Raw genomic sequence first — 20560 nt, forward strand, 5'->3', positions numbered from 1 at the left:
CCACTCTTTTTGGAAGTGGCCACTAGTGCTCAGAAGGTGGCAAGAACTAGGCAGCTGCTTGAAGGTAAACAAGACTAGGCCTCTTGCTATTCCTTGTGCAATAATCTATATCCTAATATCTTGTGCAGCTGATCAGTTGCAGTTTGTCACCTAAACTACATACAGTGCATGAAATACAAAGGTCTTTGCACTCAATCCTAGTAGACTAAAGAACAAAATCTTGTGGCCCAGCCAACATGCATGCCCAAGTACTCAATCACTGTCCTCCAAGTAGGGTTGCTAACTGTACAGAATTAAGGGATTCTGTCACTGACATTTAACAATGATTGCACACTGCCCCCTCGAGGGGAGGTTAAATGCTCACTTTTATTCTGCACGCATTTTGCTTTCATGTACATGTCCAGAATTCTTGACATGAAAAGTTGGTAACCCTACCTCCAAGAGGAAAGGTTTTATAGGATGCTGGTGGTAGATGTAATAAGGGAAGCTATGCTGCACTTTCAGTGTAGAATGACAATTGAGGTTCCTGTCCCAATTTTAAATACTAAATCACTAAGTGATTTGCACAGTATTGTAGTAAAATGGTGGTGGGAACTGAACCCTGGGCCATAGGAAACTGCTTAAAACCCTGGTGTTTTGCCTTGAAAATGAGGGGGGACTAGTGGGCTCTAATTCTAAGGTGACTAGAGCACCACTTCATGCTAGCTGATCCATGGCTATATAACCAATGGAGCAACTGGAGTTTATTTGAAGGTAGGCTTTTTAGATGGGACTTAACACTCCTCAGATATTCAGGAATATTGGCAGGAGACATGGAACTGGTTTTGTGCTGCATGACAATTTCTGTCCTTGTAGCATGCTTTTATCTGGCTGAAGTGTCTAAACCCCATAACAAAATCTCTTACCTCCAGGTTCAAGAGTTTTAAGCCACAACTTGCACCACTGGCTGTGAGTGTACACAGCAGGTAAAAGATGCCCTTCAATCTCTCATGAAGACAGTCTCTCCAGGGTCTGTCATGAGACTTGTCCTTTTACATCTTCACATGACAACACTGACTCCTCTGACTGCCTTACCAAATGCAGATGACTAAACTTGAGAATATTGAAGGGACTTGTTCTGATCACTTAACATGAATAGGCAGGCAGTTAAACTTGTACCCTGTTCTGCAACCTCTTTTTGCATGTGCAAATGGAGAAGTGTAAAGCTTTCTTGGAGATTTGTGTCCCCTTACTATTCTAAAAACTACCCTTTAATCTGAACATGAGGGGAAGTTTCCCTCAAAATTAGTAGCTAGAAGTTTGTCTAGACAAGGCTGTAAGCTGTTTGCAAGCTCTTATTCTGTGCTCCAGGATTTGATTCAGCCCTTATTTGCCTGCTGTGCAGCTCTGAGAGTTCCTTACTCAAGCAGTGCTCCATTGAGTTTGGAACAATCCCACTGCGGGTCTTGGGACGTAAAGGCCCTTAATGCCCAGAAGGCTTTTACATATGAAGGCAAGCTCACTTTCATAACTCCTAGCTAAGATCTTCTCAAATGTGTGAAAAAAAGTGGAAGCAAACCTACCTCTGATAAAAATATTCATGCATTTCACCCAAAATGTATCATGAACAAATTAAACCCTAGCTAAAATTACCTTGCAGTTGGAGTCATTAACACATTAAAATTGTCTTTTGTGTATAACCAAAAAAATGGGTAAAACTCCAAATGGAATGGGAGCACATGCGTTGCAGTAGGAAATATGCAAGGGGATGGCATGATAGCATGGGTTAGAGGCTGGTATAACTTCAGTCATAAGGTACAGGATTTGATCCTTTCCTTGGAAAGTGAAATTAGCTATGCTTAATTGGCCGATTAGGGCAGCTAGCCCAGTACTTGCCCATGAAAATGGCAACTCCTGTGTTGCTTCTCTTGTGCATTCAAGAGAATGGTGTAAGAGTTCAAGATATTGTACATAGACATGTCAGGAAGTGTAATTTGAGCATATATTTAAGCTAATTGATTCATTACTTCAAATACACGTGCATTTCCACAACTGCATTCACTGTGCAAAATGGCACTGGTCTTGAGCATGCTCAGTACTTGCATGTGCTATCTAGCTACAGTGGCTGACTAGGAACAATACAGTGATCACATCCTCCCTCTTCTATTTGTTTGACTTGAAATAGAATAAAACACTAGATTTATTATTTTACATTTGTTGTCTGGGATTGTCCGACTGGGAAGCCTGGGGAGAAAAGCTCCAACATATTATACAATTTTCATTATAAATTAGCATTAAACAGCAATGTTACAGGATTATTACAAGGCATTAAGCAGCAATGCAGTGTTACACAGTGCCAGTCAGGAGTATAGCATAACTATTTCAAGATGTATAAAAAGAAATATGTCATTAAGAGGAATATAGTTTTTGGGGTAAGTGATTACAAAAGCTCAGTTTTATCATAATGTGGTTGCATGAAGGCAAGACAATTACAATAGAATGTTTCGCTGAGGTGATTTTCTTAATAGATTTTAGAAGACAGTAGAAAGTAGTCAAGATTAGAGCTAGTGAGAAGAGTGAGTTAAGGGCAGAAAGCAGATTAAGGTATGAGAAGTAGGGGATGTTTAAGTAGGGAGAGTGCAGTGGTAGGACCAGTGACAAAGTGCTCTGTGGTGGCTGTCAATTGTTTAGGATGTGTAAGGGGTCCTGATTTCTAGTGGTAGCCCATTCTAGGCAATAGTGGGGTGATAGTGGTACATGTTGTGTCCAAATTTTGACTTGGGTTTGTAGATTTGTAGTAGGTCTTGGTTAGAGCTTTGGAGAGGTCTGGAGGGAGAATAATGGGAGATGAGAGAGGATAGTGCTGGGCAATAAGAAGGCTGGTATAGGATAGAATGGATGATCTGGAGCTGAGAGAAGCTGGTGGGGTAATTCGAGCCAGTATAGGTGTTTTAGAGAGAGACAGTGATGAGATTTGTAGGTTTGTTGGGCAGCACATCTAGCTACCTTGTTGTAGGAAGATTTGAGTTTGGTCAGGAGTGCCAAGTTAAGATTTGTGAGAATTTGAGAATTGTAGATTACACTGGGTAGAAGGTAGGTAAGGGAGAGTAATCTTGGCTTCAGAGGTAAGGAATTTCTTATTATGGTAAAGAGCCTTAGTTCTGAATGAGTCTCTGATACAGTTATTAACATGCAATTCAAATTTAAGCTGGTTTTCTATGTTTATGCCTAAGAGCCTAGTGCTGGATTCTACCTGAATGGGGAGTTAAGGTACTGTATGGAGAGGGAGGGTTTAATATTGAACCTTTTAGGTAGGAAGAGGAACGGCTTTGTTTTCTTAGAGTTAAGGATGAGCTATTTGTTGGGAGCAATGTTTCAACTAAGTTAAAAGATGCCTGAGTAGCTGAGAAGTGCTTTGAGAGAGAGTTGGCTGTGGTGATGACTGTAGAGTCATCTGTGTATTGACAGGATGTATAGAGCTGATTAGTAAAGATATTAAAAAATAAAGGCCCTAGGACAGACCCTTGAAGTACACCCATTTCTACAGGGAGGGGAAGGGAGAGTGCAGAGTGCCATCTCACTGATCGATCTCAATCAAGTGATGTAGCTGGAGAACAATGCAACAGTATTAGAGAAGTTGAGGTTATGCAGTTTGTGCAGCAGAAGAGTGTGACCATGTCGAAAGCTTTTGAGAGGTCCAAGAATAGGGAAGAAATACGTTTATGGTCATCCATGGCTATAGACAGTGTTGAAGGATAATAGAGCTTTAGTGGTGCTATGTTTGTTTCTAAAGCCATGTTGAGTGGGTGTAAGCAGATTTTCCTGTATTAGATACTGCATAACTTGTTTATGAATACATTTTTCTAGAACTTTAGAGAGGGGAGAGAGGATAGTGATAGGTCTATAGCTGGAGAGAGGATAGTGATAGGTCTAAAGTTGGAGATATAAGAGGAGTTACCTCCTTTGTGTATAGGTAGTGTAGCATTATTTCTAGATGGAAGGGACTTTAGATTCAGAGAGAGCAATTTATTTAGGATAGACACAGGGAAAGCAAGAGCCAGCTGCTAGTAGAAGAAAAGTGGAGGAAATATTGTCAGCCGATGCTGAGCATGGTTTTAATTTAGAGAGCAGAGTTTTGATATAGCTAGTAGGTACAGGTTTGAGGGAGAAGGTATTTGAGGAGATAGTATTAGGAGTAGGTTCAGGAAAGTTGGAGATGTTAGTAGTAGAGGAGTTTGGGTTAGGGTTCAGTAGCTTAGATACTGAATCAATAAAATAGGTATTGAAGATGGTGGCAGTTTCTTCAGATGTCTTCTCTGGGCATGGATTGGGGGAGCTAAGATTACCGGGATGTAATATTTAGTTAATAGAGTTCCAGAATTTTTAGGATTAGATTTTAGGGCTGTGGGAGGTTTATTATAGAAGTCCTTTTTATCTTTGTGTTTTTTTTGTCAGATTACTGAGTTTGTTATATTTTTGCAAGTCTGCAGGGAGCTTAGTTTGTGACCATTTTTTCCCATAATTTGTCTCTAGTTATAAGGATACGAGGTGCTTTTGAAAGCCATGGAGATATGGTGGATTTTATTCTGACTTTGCGAGGGGGAACAAGTGAGTTGAAGATGCTAAGGAAGGTGGAGTTGAAAACTAGGACTACTTCTTTTAGTGGGACTTGGGTAAGGAATTTACAATTTATTTTAGAGAGGAGGGCATTAAAGGCTTCTGGATGGAAGTTAGTTTGTGACAAGTGATAAATCTAGGAGGTTTTGAGAAGTGGGGAGTGAACCTAAGCACTTTTAGAGGGGAGTGATCACTCAGGGTGTTTGGTAGGGTTTCCGGGTTATGATGCTAGATATCACTTCAGTATTGATAAATTAAAAACTCAGTCAGTTACTGAATATTTTGGATCGTGTCTGTAAATTCTACTTGATCTGATCATGTAAGCTTTGACTGGGCTTAGTAATAGTGACAGTCGCTGGGGAATTCTTCTCTATAGGAACTTCAGGGATTGCATCAGGATTTTGAGGAAAGCACATGGTCCTCTGAAATCATAACAAGTGTAGGATCACTCTGAGAAAGTCTTTGGCAATCTAGTTAACTTGTTTAGAGAATGCAAGTATGTTTTCAGTTTCTTCTGAAATCCATTCTTCCAATTGTACAATAAGATCTCTGTTCTTCACATAGTTTTGATATCCACTCAGTTATATCCTTTAGATATTAGCTTCCTTACAATCTCTGCCTTAATGGTCTAATAGGTTTGCGAGATTTATTGTAGTACAATGTCTGATTGACAAGGTTGTCTGGAAATTATTCTCTGAGCAGTTGAACCAAGTAATTTATCTCTTAAGAATGTTTCTGAGATTGAGTAGGTTAAGAAAAACATCAGTGCCATCTGTGTTGGATTTCTTTAACAAACATTTCACACTTTGAACTTGAATGCTCAGCTATTCCATTGAACTATGGGTACTTGGACTATTAGTAACATGGACAGAGTCTCAAAACTTGGAAAATGTCTTGAACTGCTGTGTACTATTGTCAGATATGACTGTGTGGACTACTATGGACAGAAAATTGTCTCCAGTTTTGCAATGACAGTGCTGCACTTTAGGAAGAAGGTCAATTTCAAACTGATTTGAATAAGAGTCTACTAATGCTATGTAATGCTGACCATTCCATTCAAAAATATCAGTAGTAAGTCGACCATGGTAATTCAGGAATCTGGTTTAGCTGAAGTGTTTTTGTGTTAGTACTTTTGCAAACAGAGAAGGAAATTCTAGCATGTTTCATCTTTTGACATTCAAGGCCAAAATACTATGCCTCTTGCCCTTTAGGTAGAATCTGTACCTGGGTGACCATAATGCAAAATATGGATATATTCCTGTTATAATGCTGAAGGAACAACCACTTTAGGAGCTTTCATGATTCCATCTTCCACCATGAGCTCCTCTCTAAGGAAAAGACTTCAGTATGTCAAGTGGTAAACTGGTTTGTTGCACTGGCCATCCTTGACTGATAAAATGTTCCTGGTGAACAGGGTCTTGCTATGTGGTGCCTGAGATTGAGAAGTGATGAGGAAAAATGGACTTCCATGTTTTGTTATGCTATCTGGATGCCCTTGAAAGCATTAGCAAGGTAGAGATATTTGCCTTTTGTATAAACAATATTGAAATTGTACTTTTGCAATTTTAACATGCGTTGCAAGTGTACTGGTGTGGAATGTAATGGCTTATTTAGAATAGTCACTAGAGGTTGGTGATCAGTCTCTATTGGAACAGGTTTGCCATAAATATAATCATGGAAATTGTAACACTACTGCTAAAAGCTCTTTCAATTTGTGCATATTGCACCTTGGTTTGGATTACAGTTCTGGATGCATGGGCTACTGGTATGCCACCTTAAAGACATGCTGCACCAAGCCCATACTTGGCAACATCACATGAAATTGTTAGTGGTCTGTGAACATCATAATATCTCAGTGTGGGTGGACTGGCAATTTTCTGTTTCAGAATGTCAAATGCTGTTTAGTGTTGCTCCAACCAAAACTAATATACATTTTTTATCAACTCATGTGATAGTGCTGAAAGCTCACTCACGTCTGGGATACTATTTATGAAATAGTTGACCATACCTAGAAAATGTTGCAAAGATATGACATTTTCTGGAACTGGCATATCAAGGATTCTGGCTTGTAAGCCAGAACTGCTAAACAAATGACCCACATAAGTAACCTCTCAGCTTGTATTTACATTTCTGAGAATTTGGTTTAAGATTGATTTCACGTGCATGGTCTAGGACTTTGAGGATTCTATCATGCTTGTCTTCACTGTTGTCTACTATGATAGCACATGGATAATCTGAAAACATTTGCTTCATCGCACATTGAAATACTTCACTGGCATAATTTATTCCCCTGGCTCCACCTGTGTCGCTGCTGGACAGTGGAATTGGATGCTGATTTTTCTAAGCATGGGTAAACTCTTGGCTAGGCTTATAAGGGCCTCAGGGCCAATAGCCTAGTAACCTTAAGAATCTATACTTTTCCAAATGGTGTACTGAAATTAGTTAATGAAGATTTATGATCCAGTGAAATTTGCCAAAATTTACTTTTTGCATCTACGACTGAAAAATTAGTGGCATTTGGAATAAAAGCTGCTGCTTCTACTGTGCGTATTGGATGATGAGTGCATTTAAGTGCTTTGTTTTAATCTCCAGGATCAATACATATTCTATATCATCTGAGCTTTTCTTATGAGCTATGGCGGATACCCGTTTAGTGGTTCTTTTACTGGAGTTATCACACCTAAATTTACCATTTTGTCTAGTGAGGTTTTCACTTTGCTCTGCATTATCGGAACCTTTCTGGCTGGTCTGACAGCTGGGCTTACTTCACAGAATTTGTGTCTGGTAGTTTGCCAAGCTCATATGTGAAAATAGCATATTCACAAAAAATATTCTGTGTAGAACTATTGTGGTTGTTCAGACTTGTATGGTGGACCTCATTATTAAATGAAATCAGTCCCATTGTCAAACTGTCTTTGAGGCCTAACATTTACTGCACGTGTCTTTTAAGTAAAACTGTGTGTCATAGCTGTCCCCAGCAGAATGGCATGTGAGAACTACTGCACCATCAGTTTGAATGTCTTTACCATAAGCAACTAGTTTTGCACACTTTGCTGAATCTAGTTTCTTAACAGTTTTACTTTGACAAACATTTGTGCTGATATAACATGGCACTTGGACCCAGTGTCTACTTTAACAATACAAAATATTTCAGTCTTTGCTGCCAACTGATAATCTGCTGTATTAACAGATTCTTCAGTCACAGAGACACCATCAACATAAGTTTGCTCACAGCTCTCTTTCTGATCTACTTGCTTCTTAGGATACTTTTTTAATAAAAGTATGTGCCACGTAAGACTTGCAAAGCCTTTTCAAATGATTCCACTTTTTACATTTGTGACATTGTTGACCAAAAGTTAAGCACTTCTCGCATTTAGGTTCATGACTGTCTCCACAATTGTGGCAGTTAATGAGGTTGGATGTTGTGGCTCCATTCAGTTTTAATTTCTTTCATCTTAGGTTTCTGTTGTACACTATCAACATTTGCACTGGTAGTTGCTGTATGCATGCTTTTCTCATTTGTAAGCATATTTGTGTGCTTTTCTATAAGCTCATATTTGACAAATCTCTATGGCTTTGCTCAATGTTAAATCATTGTCTTGAAGCAAAATGTTTCTCACTGCATCATTATTAACACCACACACAAGCCTATCTTTTACCAGCTTATCTCTCAGATCATCAAATCTGCACATTTTAGCTTTATTCCTTAAGTTGGTAACATATGCTGCTATAGTTCCACCAGGCTTTTGATTTCTTGCGTAAAACATGTATTTTATAGGTTCATAGGTGTGTACTAGGCTAATGGCCCTGGAGCCTTTCCAAGCTGCCTAGCCCATAGAAGTGCCCTGAGAAAGCCATGTCTGACCCAGGTCTGTTAGAAATGCTACATCTAAAGAAATTCCAGTCCCTCTGCACCACACGCTTCAGAGACCTCAACCTCATTACCACAATCAACTAAACATGCTGGAGGGACAGGTTAATAACCCAGAGACTGGCTATGTTCTGGAATAAACTTCCCATACATGTCAAGCAGAGCACCTCACTGGCCCTCTTTAAGAAAAATCTTGATGAGTGGGTGGGTAATAGAAAGTCCACCCTGGGATCACGCCAGTGGCTCTAATTAATAGAGGCTCTAGGAACTAACGTTGGGCGGCACTTGTAATATTCATTTCAGATTTACACATTTTGCTAAATTTGTTTTAAGCACTCAGGGTCTTCCCATGTTTCAGTCTGTATCACAATATGGTGATCCGCCCCTCTCCTGCATACATGGCAAGTGCATATGTAAATGAGCATTCCCTCTCAATGGCTTCCTAGCCTGCTAAATTATGTATGAATGCTTTTCTATGCATCTTGATCAGGAAAAGCAGCCTGTCTTCAAATATATTCTTGTTCAAACACTCTCCAGTACTCAGCAATATTGTTATCCAACACCAGAGGTTCAGGTCTGTGAAATCCCTCTGCCATAACAACAAAAGACATTTAAATAGAGGTATACTCCAGGTACTTGTAATTATGTTCAAATGCACAAATACCACTTTGAAAAGTCTTCACATTGACACCACAAACACTATGAACATTCCAGAAACTCCAGACACTTTGAATAGCTATAATTAATGTGTAAAAGTAGTGCATTGTGAAGAAATGCTTTGCCACACATTTGGTGACTGAAATATCATTTAAACGAATTTAAGTAGCTTTGCATAACTGCTGACCTGTTTTCAAGTTCATTCTGGGATAGTCTTCCTCTTTTAATTTTGTGACTCATGATTTGTGTGTCGCTTTAACTTTGAATCCCATTCTGGCACCATGTTGCTTGTCTGTCTCATGCATTGAAATGAGACGAAACAGTGTATGGGTTCACGATAATTACTGTACATAAACGTGTAAGGAGCTATTCTAGGAATGTGTATTTAAGCTAATTAAATCACTCATTTCTTTAAACACACTCACATGCGCAGATCCATTCATAATTACATTCACTCTGGCTGACTACAAAATGGCACTGTTCTTGCAGATGCTCAGTACTTGAATGCACATGCTATCTAGCTACAGTGGATGATTAGGAACAATACACATGATCTACATCCTGGATCACAGAAGATGCGGACAAATTAGTCAGTTGAAATATGCTGCTAATATTACATAAAAGCAGGTGCAGAATAAATACTATCTTAAAATTGGCGTGGTACGCACTGTAAAACTTCTATATTTTGAAACCTGAAACTTTCTGGTTGTGACTGCATTCATACCCCTGTCTTCAGAGACTCCAGAGGTAGTACATTGCATGTCTACCTTTTGAATTCCAGCGTTTTATAGCAGCTTCAACAGCCTCAGTTGTGCTGCTTCCTACAAGGTAAACGTAATCCCCCCACCTCTCACACAAGCAGACCAGGAGATAATGAGATGTGTCCTCTTGTACAGACATGCAGCCCCGGAGAGTTTAATTGTGGCCATGCATGTAGGCTAGCTAAGTGAAAGAAACGTTGATATGCATCTTCACCCAGTTCTTCCCCCATTTCATGCAGAAGAAATTGTTTAAATTAATAGCAGCCATTGTTGCCTCATACCCCTGAGTGAAGGACAATCAAACTGTCTTGTAAACATGGAGTAAACAAACATATAGCAGATTGACAGTGCTTATCCACATTCAGTGTTATATAGGTTCAAGTCTATCTAGTGTTCACATTCCTGGTAAAATGAGCCATGCAAAGTTGCTTGTTTACATAGACGAATGAGTTAATCATGGATGAAACCAATGTTTTGCTATTGGCCAACACAGAACATTTCCTTCTAATGATCAAATTCTAGCTATAATGGACATTGGTAGACATTTTGCTTAACTGCTCAGCACATTAAGATGCTATACAATGGTTAGACATTGTTGCTGCTGTCATAATCTTAATTCAGTGCTGTAACTGAAAGTGGACAGCATACACCTTCCAACTTCTGTATTCTTAAATGATTTATTTTTCTCCAAACTTATAATAATTAAGCAACAATCAGAATACAGCTTCTTGTCTGGATCATGGAAGGATTCTGGCCCTGGGCCCTTACAACCCTAGCCAAGAGTTTATCCCCAAGAAAGAAACCTCAGTCAGCACCTGTCTCCCCTGTCAATGAGGGACACAGGTGGATCCCCTGGGACAAATTTATGGTTTCCCATCCACTCATCAAGGTTACATTTGAAGAGGGCCAGTGAGGTACTCTGTTTGACATGTATGGGAACCTATTCCAGAGACTGGGCAGCCTCTGGGAGACAAACCCGTCTCTATAGCAGGTTTTGTTAATGTTGCATATTAGATTTAAACCTTTTGAGCAGGTAATGCGTGAGGAGTTATACTTATGGATATGGAACATCTCTAGTAGGGCAGGGTCCGAGATTACCTTGTAGGCGAGACACAGATCACCTTTGAGCAATCTGCCTGACACCAAGTAGAGTGATAGTGATTTTTCTGTCCACATAGGACAGGTGCTGGAGGCCATGGATTCTCTTTGTGATATATTTCTGTGGCCTTTCCAGCTGGTGCAAGTGTTTGGAGAGGTACATACCAAATGGGGCATTATACTCAATTATTGGCCTAATGAGGGAGGAGTACAGAGAGGTAATAACCTGCTTTTTTCTGGATGCAATACCTTTACTTATGAGATGAATCAAGTAAAAGGCTTTTCTGACCATTACATGATGGTTGAATGTTAGATTGCCATCAACTTGTGTACCCAGGTTTCTCACCACAGGTTGTGTGCTTAGGGGATTGCCATTGATGCGGTAATCAGTAGGGGCCATGATTTTGCTGAATGGTATGATAATACATTTTTTTTGCTTTTAACTTGTTACTATTTCCGGCATTTCCTTGGAATTAAGTAGCATCATTTCTCTTGCATCTAAAACAATCAAGTATGAAACCAGGCTTGTTCCACAACCTGATGTGGAAACATAAATATGTTGCAGAAACTGACTTCGGGGGAGTCTTAAAGTCAGCAAAATGTATCCCTCTGACAGCATAGAGGAAGCAAAGTCCTTGAAATATAACTTGCAGAAAGGGAAATTAGCTATGCTTAAAATGGTCCATTTGCTATAGTGTGAATGTAAGATGTTTCCCTGCTACTGTCTTACTGTCTAGATATGAGTGATGTGGGGTAAAGTCATCTCCCCCCACACACAGGGGTGCAAAAGAGCTTACCCACTTACAAGAAATCTGAGATTGTACTCCGTTTCAGCTTATGCACTATGTGACCTGTCCACGTTTGTGTGGAGTGCTCTGAACTTGGATGGGAGCCTGATTATTATTTTTTTTGTCTCAGTGTATAATCTCTGAATACAAACGATTTCTAAGCAGTCTGACAGCAGCAGTCACAAAATGTAATTCAGGTTTGTGTTGCTGTTGAGCCTAACCATTCATGAAGACAGCATTGCTTTTTATCTTCCTCAAACAGATGAAATGTAACTTTGTCCCACTCTTGGATAGTGCTTTTCTACTGTCCAGCACCTCTGTTACTTGTTATAAAAGACTGCAGTCTCTTGCATGCATTGTTACTCATAGATGGGGGGGGGGGTTGCAAGCTAGTGGCCAAGGTCTGTCTGTCTCATAATGGATTGCCTAGGAGGTTTGGAAAGAGCTTTATTCAGTACTTCAGCATATACGGGCCTAGTATTTAGAGTTGGTTCTGTATTATGTTTATGGACAGTGGTATGTGAGAGTTTTGTCACCATCTTAAATATTTACATGTTTCAAATGGATTGTGTTTGTTAGTGTTAAGGAGTTGTCGATAATAATTGCAATCCTGCCTGACTGCTTATTGCTATCAGGCCAACAACAGAGAGTAAGTCTGAAGTGTGGCTCTCTGGTAGCAGAGGTCTAGGTGGTCGATACTAAAGCTGACGTAGATGTTTATTGGAAAGCTCTACACCAAAGACTGAGAAGCAATAGGGGGGCTATACAAAAAGTGACTCGGGTAATTATGAACATAGAATATCACACAGGCAGAGTAATGCAAGTACAGATGCTACATTTCAGGCAGGCTTCATATCAGAAACTAGGACTGAGTCAGCTTGTGCAGTTATGTACATGGAATTTAACCGGAAAGAAAATAATGCAGATGTGGATGCCAAAATTCATGCAACCTTGAAAACAGTTCAAGATATTCTGCTACACATTACTACTTTACAAAAGAACTGAGAATCCCCCCCCCCCTTGTACCACAATTAAATCAAGCTTAAAACCGGACTCTACAGTGACATACCACCCAACACTGTACAGTATTTCAGGATGACACTGCAGACCAGGTACAATCCAGTGTAGACCAGTATATCAGGATGACACAGAAGTCGGGTCTGGATACCAGTAATAAGCTAGGTATAGAAGCCATAGTACAAGATACAATGCAAATGCACAAACAGTTCAGGTGTGATCAGGATCCCAGCAGTGGTACAGGTTAAGGAAGGTTTAATGAATGGGAAAACATGCTACAGGAGACGTGCAAAACAATGCAGTGTAAATGGACCCCTAATGTGGGTAGGTAATAGTCCTGACTAAACACTGCAGAACAGACAGTTTTTTCTAGTTGGCTAATACTTGATGTGCCTGGTAGAATAAGTCAGTGGCAAATGTTGGACAAGATGGAGATAATACTGTCAAGTGCACAGATAGTACAATAAATGACAGATCTATTTATTAGATAGACACTGTAATACACAACTGGATAATCTCACTATTGCTAGTATAATACAATAAATACATATTTGGATAATCCAGTAAACAATACATGTATTTAAAAGGTAATGAAGCAAACTGTGGCTACATACTACAGTAAAGGATTATCCTTGCCTTTTAGTTTCAGAAGACTGAGGAACCGAGGGAAACCCACTGACATATATAGTGGTGACTAACACTGCTACAAGTAATGCATGTCCTACGTGTAAAATGGGTTTAATTAGATGCTCCCTAGGCTCTCACCACCTGTACATTGCAGTGACATACACACCACACCTAACCCAAGTATGGAATTCAAGTCACTTTTAAACAATACGCTAGGCAACATCACTACAAATTCTCATATGCCCCTTGAGCAACAATCAGAGATACAAGGAATAAAGCTGATACCAGAGTGAGGTTAGCAGGCTGCCTTCACTTGTTTATGTTACAAAAACATGCCAATTTATTTATTTCTTTATTTTCATTTGTTTACTGGGTAGTGTCCACTGGACAAGAAGTCCTTTTTCAGTGGAGACCCGGGGAGAAAAGCTCCAAAGAACATAATAATACAATAGCATAAACATAGTCAGGTATACAAAGAGATACAGGTATTATCAAATATGACAGTAAAAACATAGTACATAGCCTAAAAAACATAGTGAATAGCATAAAATATAATTACAAGTCAGTGCAAGTATAGATATGTTATAAACATTTAACATTGTACACGTTTGTGTGTGTGTTGGTGTGTGTGAAGAGGGACCTACATCACACAATTTAGACAATACCCAGTGGACGGCAGGATTTGAGTTGGGTTACAGTTCATCCAGACTGTTACCATGGTCAAGTAGGAGAGATTGCAATAGTATAAGGTATGGGGCTATAGAGACAAAAAATGGCGGGTTAGATGGTGAGCATCAGTAGGTGGGAATTTAAGCAAAATTGGTGTAACGAAGACACTCTGGTGCTTGTAGGTACACTATTTACAGATATTTACAGCTCCTATCACTTAGTGTATAGGCATGTTTAGGTAGGACATTTAGAACAAACAAATATAAAGGTCAATATTACAGTTTCCAAACTTAACCAATTTCAGCACTATTTAAGCTCAGAAACAGCTTATAGCAGTGTAATATATAAGCACACTTTAGCAGTATAGTTTGAATAAAAGCTTTGCTGAACACACTTATTCACTACTACAAGCTGTGTACTAATAAAAAGACCTTGCTAATATCAACTACAATGTCCATTAGTACAGTGGGATGAAAAAGCCGGTATAGAATGGTGTGCTTGTTACAGAGCCAGCAAAATCACCAATAGAACAGTTTATTTAGCTATTACAAGCTAGAGCTATTTAGTTGTCGTACAAAGCTCTTATATTTCTATATTAACAACATGCCGGTTGTATTTTTAATCAATGGTAGTTAATCGCCAACAGTAAAAGCTACTCCAAGCTGAGACGTCCATTGACTACAGAGCGGAGACTTTTATAATCCTGTATCCCTAAAAATGGCAGTGTTTGTGGCGTATTTGTAACTAATGTTCTCTAAGCACCAAAATCAAATTATTTAAGGCTAAAAAATATTTTACAGTTAACTAAAATGCAGCATTCAGGAGCAGTTAAAAGCAGTCCAAAACTGCAAAAGTCACTAGAAAATTATTTTAAAATAATAAAAATAGAAAATTTGACCAGACATTCACTGAAAAGATCTTTGCTTTATACGTGAATGATAAGCACTTTCATCTACTAACTGGACTTCATTAGATCAAATTTTCAAAAACAGCTTTATCCATCTTAAATCAAGATGGAAAAAGCATACATAGACATGCGTTAAGAGCAGGTGATGTCTTATGATAGGCCAACAACATAGAATAATACTCAAAACTAATTTAAATGAGTCATAGGTACCATGCATGTTACAGGTCTAGTTATCTCAAAAACCTTGGTGGAAAAATGAATTTTCTTGTGGGGCAAACTTACATAGCTAATTAGCATTTCCAACAGAGTAGCTCATTGGCTAAACAGCAAGAAAAGGGACACACCTTATGAACACAGAGCTAAAACACAGACTTGAAACCAGAAAATATGGAAAATAATATAAATATATATTATTTAAATAAGCATGTGCTCAAAAATGTAAACCAAGAACCCCCAGCCAACAAGACAAGTAATTACCATCCTCAGAAACCAAAAACACACCCCCCCAAAAAAAATAAATAAGAGAAAGAAATACCTGGATGAATATCCTCCAAGCTAAGGAACACCATAAATGGAAAAAAATAATAAAAATAAATAATGAAACTCAGACAGAAAGCCTAAACCAGTCCCAGAACACTACTAAGAGTGTAAGAGAAAATCAAAACTCTAACAAACAGCTATAAAACTGGTGCAAAATGACAAAAGATAGACTAACAACAAAAAATAAATAAAAAGACAAAAAATAAGCACAAATCAAAGTCGGAAAGAAAGCATACCTGAGACTGCATCAGAAACAACACTGAAACCTTCATATAAGAAAGAACAACCAGTAGGTAGATTTGAAAATTCAGATAAAAAACTCTTTAGGGAGAAAAATCTGAAAATATGAAGAACCATAAAACAACTGCAAACTGAAGCTGAAACAGAAAGTAATAAACTGATGTCAACAAACATACCACAAATTATAATCAGTAATTTGATCAGAGTCTGACTCCAGGAAGAGAAAAAATATAACAGAATACCCCCCTTTAAATAAATTTTACTTCTAGGTGTCATCAAAAGATGAAGCTGTTTAACCAACCAAAAGATCCACACATAAGAAACCAAGAGAAAAAAAACAGAATCAAAATAAAAAAAAAATCTTGGGCATAAACAGTATCTCTCATCTAGTGTTATATAGGGATTTAACGGCTAGGCTTGGAAAGCCCCTTGGGTCAGTAGTTTAGTAACATCCTATGAGCCTATGAAAAGGCAGTAATAGGGGAGGTGGAGTTCTGTTGTGTTTATAAGTGTGTGTGTGATATTCAAAGCAGGTACAATAAACATAATAAAAAAACAGAAAAATAAAAAAATGAAAACCTGTGGCAGTAACAAATATCATTAGCAATACATATAGCAAATGCTAAAAATTAATTAAATAAAAATAAACATGAAATCACAGTGAAATAAAAATAGAAATAAAAATAAAAATGAAAATAAATACAGCAATAAAAATTTAAAAAATAAACCAAATATAAAACATAAAACTGAGCTCAAACTAAGCAACATTAATAATTTAAATCAACTTAAATGTAACTAATCTCAGTAGCCAAACATGCAACTGAGGAATTAGAAAATGACAACAGAATGAAATCTGAAAACAGAAAAATAACCATAATATGTCCACACCAGTAGTGACAAAGTCCCAAGTAACATTTTCCAAATAATGAAATGTTAGTAAAACATTTTGTGTTCCAGTTTCTTGAGCTGACCAATGCTCTTGATGGAACAAGCAGCATTCAGACCAAGTGGTTTGCATGCATTCAGACGAATTTGTAATTCAAGCTCCTTCTTTTCCAGAATGGCATTGCAGTTCCCCTCTAATGGACCTACCTTAACAATGTCCAAAATATGCAGTAAAGAAATAAAAATACCCTGGGAACTAAATACTTTGCAAGAGAATTCTTGCTTAAATGGTTTCTAATCTCAAAATTGTGCTGGGATATCTCTTATTTCAGTTTAGAAAGTTTTCCCACATATAAAATATATATGTACAAAAAAGTACAGAAAAGGAAACCACATTTAAAAGTATCAAGAATCTCACTAGTGTCTTAGCTAACTCATCATCTTCTTTCGACTGCTCCTCTTAGGGGTCGCCACAGCGGATCACCTGTTTCCATTTCTTCCAGTCCTCTGCATCTTGCTCTGTCACACCAACCACCTGCATGTCCTCTCTCACCACATCCATAAACCTTATCGTAGGCCTTCCTCTTTTCCTATTACTTGGGAGCTTCATCCTTAGCATCTTTTTCCCAATATACTCAGCATCCCTCCTCAGCACATGTCCAAACCAACGTAATCTTGCCTCTCTGCTTTGTCTCCAAACCTTCCAACCTGGGCTGACCCTCTGATATACTTATTCCTAATCCTGTCCACCCTTGTCACACCCAGTGCAAATCTTAACATCTTTAACTCTGCCACATCCAGCTCAAACTCCTGCCTTTTTGTCAATGCCACTGTCTCCAACCCATATAACATAGTCTCACTATCCTCTTGTAAACCTTCCCTTACACTCTTACAGGTACTCGTCTGTCACAAATCACTCCTGACACTCTTCTCCACCCACTCCATCCTGCCTGAACTCTCTTCTTCACCTCTCTTCTACACTCACCGTTACTCTGAACTATTGACCCCAAGTATTTAAACTCACCCACCTTCGCCACCTCTACTCCTTGCATCTTCACCATTCCTCTATCCTCCCTCTCATTCACACACATATATTCTGTCTTAGTCCTTCTGACCTTCATTCCTCTTCTCTCTAGAGCATATCTCCATCTCTCCAGGGTCTCCTCCACCTGTTCCCTACTCTCACTAAAAATCACAATGTCATCTGCAAACATCATAGTCCACGGGGACTCCTGTCTGATCTCGTCTGTCAACCTGTCCATCACCACTGCAAATAAGAAAGTGCTCAGAGCTCATCCTTGATGTAGCCCCACCTCCACCTTAAATGCATCCATCACTCCCACAACAGACCTCACCACTATCACATTACCCTCGTACATATCCTGTACCACTGTTACACACTTCTCTGACCCTTCTGACTTCCTATTACAATACCACAACTCTTCTCTAGGCACCCTGTCATATGCTTTCTTTAAGTCTACAAAAACACAATGCAACTCCTTCTGACATTCTCTGTAATTCTCCATCAATACTCTCAGAGCAAACATCACATCTGTAGTGCTCTTTCCCTGCATGAAACCATACTGCTGATCACTAATCATCACGTCCCTTCTTAACCTAGCTTCCACTACTCTTTCCCATAACTTCATGCTGTGACTGATCTAACTGGTGTCTTAGCTAACTATTCCACCTAAATAAGCTCTAATGCTAATGCCTTTTTTTAAAAACAAAATAAGGGCCAGATTTGAGAACCTTACTCACCAGTCTGTTACTAGACAGACTAGACCAGTTGTTACAAATAACATTTTTGATCTCATGGTCATCTTTGATGAAAGTAAGGGTCAGGTTTCTTTTTTAGCTTTTCCATAATTTAGTCAGTGTAAAGAGATCCATGGTGCTGCAGTAGCGTTGCTGCCTCACAGTAAGACGCTGTTCGGTTCGATTCTCAGCTAGAGCGTCTTCTGCGTGGAGACATGTGTGAATGGGCGTACCTTCCTTGAAGGTTGTGCGTCAGGGCTGGTAACTCGGCACATAAAAATCAACTACCAATCATTAGCGGACCGGAGTTCCGCTGTGGCGACCCGTAACCGGGAAAAGCCGAAAGACACAGCAACAACAACAAGTCAGTGTAAAGAGATCCAAACCAGTGCAATAATCTTCTCTGAGGTTCATACAGGGCAATGTCATTCCTTACTTTGAGGTCCTTAATACGATCCAAAATGCATCTAAAGGTAGTATTTTAATATCTCCACACAAGAAAGTCTCTGTAGAGGTCATACAGGTTCTTTAGGAAATTACCCTTTTCTTTAGACAACTACTCAATCTTCATTCCCTGTGGGAGTTTGGAGTAATGGTTAAGGTGCTTACCTTAGAAACACAAGGTGCAGGGTTTGATTCTGACATGGGGTAATTGGCTAGGCTTAAAATGGTCCATAAGGGCAGTTAGCCTAGTACTAACCTATGAACCTATAACCTTTGGTCACTTATGGGTGCATGATCCTGGCATGAAGTCAACCCTGACATCTTTGAAATTCTTGATAAGCACAAAAGTATTTGACTGTGGCTGACCAAGTTCGCAGATGACTGCAAACTGGGCGCCATAATCAACTCTCCAGCCCACACAAGCATCCTCCAAAAGGGCCTCAGAGAAACAGACAACTGGTGCCAGAGCCATGGCCTCAAACTAAACGCCAAAAAGTGTATAGTCATCCCCTTTGGCAAAAACAAAGTGCCCACAAATTACCACATAGGTGGTAATCCATTAAGTACAGAAGAAGTCATTAGGGACCTGGGGACCCAAGTTGATAGCAATCTCTCATTTGACAACCACATGGCCAAAGTGGTTAGAAAAACATTTTATATAGCCCACCTAATCATGAAGGGATTCACATCTAGATCAGGGAGGTCATCGTGCCTCTTTACTCATCCCTCATCAGGCCCATAATTGAGTACAATGCCCCTTTTGGGATGTACCTTACCAGACACCTGCAGCAACTGGAAAGACCCCAAAAGTACCTCACCAAGAGGATCAAAGGGCTCAAACAGATGCCATATGCTGCCCGGTTAAAGAAACTCCAGCTCTACTCAGTGGCATACCGCCTGCTCAGAGGCGATCTGTGCCTGACGTATAAAGCCATGTCTAACCCGGAATTAATGGACATGCTGCACCTCAGAAAATCCAAATCCCATCGAGCTACATGCTCGAGAGACTTGAACCTCAGCACTGAAATAAATAGGACATGCTGGAGGGACAGATTCATAACCCAGAGGCTCCCTTCACTCTGGAATAAAATCCCAGTCCAGGTTAGGCAGAGTCCCACATTGACTCTCTTCAAGAGGAATCTTGATGAGTGGATGGGAGATCGTAGGTTTACCCCGGCTATCACTTCTGTGTCACTGTTAGACAGAGGCACAGTATACTAACCTCAAAAAAAGGCATAGCAAAATTAATTTAAAATGGGTGGCGAAAGCCAAACACACTCTGGCTAGGCTTATAAATGCCCTAGGGCAGATAGCCTAGTATGAACCTATGAACCTATGAACTCATAAACAGTCCAGTTAGACCTAACTACCACTCCCTACTAGATCATTTAATTACTACCCGACTTACCAACATTTCCTCCATCACCAATCACTACTACCTTTCAAGCCGAGTATATACAAATTAAGTTCCACCCAAAACTACTATCAGTCAAACTTAAACCTTCTCATAAGTTAGTCACACTCAAATCCCATCTCTCCATCACAGGCTGCAACTCCTATTCTCAGTCTGATAGATCCCAACACAGCTGCCTACGAATTTACACAGCCCTTAACTCTCGTTAGAGTACGCCTCTTCTCCTATTGATCCAAGATTCTTTAAACATAGTCAAACTGACTAGCAGACAGAAGAAAAGAAAGCCCT

This window comes from Protopterus annectens, chromosome 5.part0, assembly GCF_019279795.1.
Source record: "Protopterus annectens isolate FY-2018-M chromosome 5.part0, PAN1.0, whole genome shotgun sequence".
NCBI lineage: Eukaryota > Metazoa > Chordata > Ceratodontiformes > Protopteridae > Protopterus > Protopterus annectens.